Source organism: Cetorhinus maximus, unplaced genomic scaffold (assembly GCF_964194155.1).
Source record: "Cetorhinus maximus unplaced genomic scaffold, sCetMax3.hap1.1 HAP1_SCAFFOLD_488, whole genome shotgun sequence".
Taxonomy (NCBI): Eukaryota; Metazoa; Chordata; class Chondrichthyes; order Lamniformes; family Cetorhinidae; genus Cetorhinus; species Cetorhinus maximus.
Window position 1 is genome coordinate 76,393 of NW_027596430.1, and position 3,608 is coordinate 80,000.

The following is a 3,608-nucleotide window of genomic DNA, read 5'->3' on the forward strand; positions in this document are numbered from 1 at the left end:
CTGTCCTTTCCCCCTCTGGGACCGGGTGTCACAGTGCGTTAGATACACTGTCCTTTCCCCCTCTGGGACCGGGTGTCACAGTGCGTTAGATACGCTGTCCTTTCCCCCTCTGGGACCGGGTGTCTCAGTGCGTTAGATACACTGTCCTTTCCCCCTCTGGGACCGGGTGTCACAGTGCGTTAGATACGCTGTCCTTTCCACCTCTGGGACCGGGTGTCACAGTGCGTTAGATACACTGTCCTTTCCCCGTATGGGACCGGGGGTCACAGTGCGTTAGATACACTGTCCTTTCCCCCTCTGGGACCGGGTGTCACAGTGCGTTAGATACACTGTCCTTTCCCCTTCTGGGACCGGGTGTCACAGTGCGTTAGATACGCTGTCCTTTCCCCCTCTGGGACCGGGTGTCACAGTGCGTTAGATACACCGTCCTTTCCCGCTCTGGGACCGGGTGTCACAGTGCGTTAGATACACTGTCCTTTCCCCCTCTGGGACCGGGTGTCACAGTGCGTTAGATACGCTGTCCTTTCCCCCTCTGGGACCGGGTGTCACAGTGCGTTAGATACACTGTCCTTTCCCCCTCTGGGACCAGGTGTCACAGTGCGTTAGATACACTGTCCTTTCCCCCCTCTGGGACCGGGTGTCACAGTGCGTTAGATACGCTGTCCTTTCCCCCTCTGGGACCGGGTGTCACAGTGCGTTAGATACACTGTCCTTTCCCCCTCTGGGACCGGGTGTTACAGTGCGTTAGATACACTGTCCTTTCCCCCTCTGGGACCGGGTGTCACAGTGCGTTAGATACACTGTCCTTTCCCCCTCTCGGACCGGGTGTTACAGTGCGTTAGATACACTGTCCTTTCCCCCTCTGGGACCGGGTGTCACAGTGCGTTAGATACACTGTCCTTTCCCCCTCTGGGACCGGGTGTCACAGTGCGTTAGATACGCTGTCCTTTCCCCCTCTGGGACCGGGTGTCACAGTGCGTTAGATACACTGTCCTTTCCCCCTCTGGGACCGGGTGTCACAGTGCGTTAGATACACTGTCCTTTCCCCCTCTGGGACCGGGTGTCACAGTGCGTTAGATACACTGTCCTTTCCCCCTCTGGGACCGGGTGTCACAGTGCGTTAGATACACTGTCCTTTCCCCCTCTGGGAGCGGGTGTCACAGTGCGTTAGATACGCTGTCCTTTCCCCCTCTGGGACCGGGTGTCACAGTGCGTTAGATACACTGTCCTTTCCCCCTCTGGGACCGGGTGTTACAGTGCGTTAGATACACTGTCCTTTCCCCCTCTGGGACCGGGTGTCACAGTGCGTTAGATACACTGTCCTTTCCCCCTCTGGGACCGGGTGTCACAATGCGTTAGATACACTGTCCTTTCCCCCTCTGGGACCGGGTGTCACAGTGCGTTAGATACACTGTCCTTTCCCCATCTGGGACCGGGTGTCACAATGCGTTAGATACTCTGTCCTTTCCCCCTCGGTGCATTCAAAACAGCAGCACCAGCGCACAGGAATTCAACACGGTCACCCTGTTTGATGGGGACAGTGTAGAGGGAGCTTTACTCTGTATCTAACCCCGTGCTGTACCTGTCCTGGGAGTGTTTGATGGGGACGGTGTAGAGGGCGTGTTAAGCTCTATTTTAACACTCTGTTGTTACTGTCTTGGGTGGGGAATGAGTGGGAGGGGAACGGTTGTATCTCTGATTCACATTCTCTGCTTGGTTCCCAGGGGGATGCTGGCAGCCCACTCGTCTACTCCAACAACGGCACCTGGGTGCAAGTGGACATCGTGAGCTTCGGAGAGAGTTGCGGGTAGCGCCAGTGTCCCGGCATCTGCACGGATGTGTCGGCGTACCATGCCTGGATGATGCAGCGTGTGCACGGGGTACCGTTGACCCACCCCCCATGGTGGATAGACCAAAGACCACCAATGGCTGCTGGGAAGAGGGGGCACTCGAGCACCACCAGGCTGAAGCCCGGACCCCTCTCAGGCTCCCTTGCGTCCCTCCTGCTCACTGTGGCTCTGCTGAGCCCAGTAATCACTCCGGGCAAGGCCTGAGGGGGTGGGTGCGGAGGCTGGATAAGCCGAGAGGGCAGGGGGAGGAGGCAGAGGGTGGGTAAAAAGATTCCAAACCCTGGAATCCACTGCACCGTTGGAATTCCCAAGCCCATAAATCCAGCCACACCCACGTTAAAATACATCTTCATTCTTTCAGGACATTTGCCTGTCGCTGGTGAGACCCGAATTTGTTGCCCATCCCCAATTGCCCTATGAGCCGAGTGGCTTGCCTGGGCCTTTTCTGAGGGGCAGTTAAAGAGTCAGCCCCACGGCTGTGGGTATCTGGGAGTCCCCATGTAGGGCAGACCAGGTAAGGAAGGCAGATTTCCTTCCCCCTCAAAAGTGAACCAGATGGGGATTTTTAAAAAAACTTGCCTTTCACCCCGACGATTGCATTAACTGTATTTAAATTACGCCGGCTGCCCCAGTGGCATTCCAGCCCCTGTTTCCACCCCTCCCCCCTCACTTTCCTCATGGATTAGGAGCCCAGCCACATTACCTCCACGCCACATTTGCCCCATGGCTCTCCTCGTGTGCAAACACTCCTCAGAAGGATACGTAGATGGTACGGAGGGAGAATTTCTGGTCAGTGAGGGGGGCCCCCTCTCTCTCTGCACTCCTCTACGATGCAGCGAGTCACATCAGGATTCCCGTGTGGCTTGTGCAAGGGTACAAACTCACCCTGGTTTTTCTGCTCCAGATGAAGGGGGCAGTGTCACCGCTACCCTGGACACAGGCCAGGACGACATCCCTCCTCTGTGCTGAGTGTGTAAATCTCTGTTCGCTTTATTTACGCCAGTTAAAAATGAAATGATGCTGGTTGAGTGCTGCATGCTTCTGTGCTCCCTTTCATTCGTGGAGGGATCATCCCTGTTACAGAGCCCATTCCCATGGAAACACTGGGTGCTGACCCTCCGACAGTGCGGCGCTCCCTCAGCAATGACCCTCCGACAGTGCGGCTCTCCCTCAGCACTGACCCTCCAACAGTGCGGCACTCCTTCAGCAATGACCCTCCGACAGTGCGGCGCACCCTCAGCACCGACCCTCCGACAGCGCGGAGCTCCCTCAGCACTGACCCTCTGACAGTGCGGCGCTCCCTCAGCACTGACCCTCTGACAGTGCGGCGCTCCCTCAGCACTGACCCTCCGACAGTGCGGCACTCCCTCAATACTGACCCACCGACAGTGCGGCACTCCCTCAGCACTGACCCTCCGACAGTGCATTGCTAACTCAGCACTGACCCTCCGGCAGTGCGGCTCTCCCTCAGAACTGACCCTCTGACAGTGCGACGCTCCCTCAGTACTGACCCTCTGACAGTGCGGCACACCCTCAGCACCGCCCCTCCGACAGTGCGGCTCTCCCTCGGCACCGACCCTCCGAGGTGGCTCCGACGGGAGCTGGGTGAGGGAAGGGGGTGGTCACGTCCGCGGTATGGAAGGGAGATCGCCACCCGGGAGTATAACAAAAACAGAACTGGCGTTTATTATCACGGTGAAAAACGTTCGAAGTGTACTGAAACTACCAGGCTGGAGACAGGGCTCGGTAACACCTCCT

General features: G+C 57.5%; 1 protein-coding gene across 1 annotated transcript in view; it reads right to left on the bottom strand.

Annotated features, from left to right (window-relative positions):
* Positions 1-3,513: 3,513 nt before the first annotated feature.
* kat8 (K(lysine) acetyltransferase 8) overlaps positions 3,514-3,608 on the bottom strand; it is a 15,096-nt gene continuing 15,001 nt past the window's right edge. The window contains exon 11 of the mRNA XM_078535484.1: positions 3,514-3,608. This exon is cut by the window's right edge and continues 471 nt beyond it. The gene's annotated coding sequence lies outside the window, so the exon portion shown is untranslated.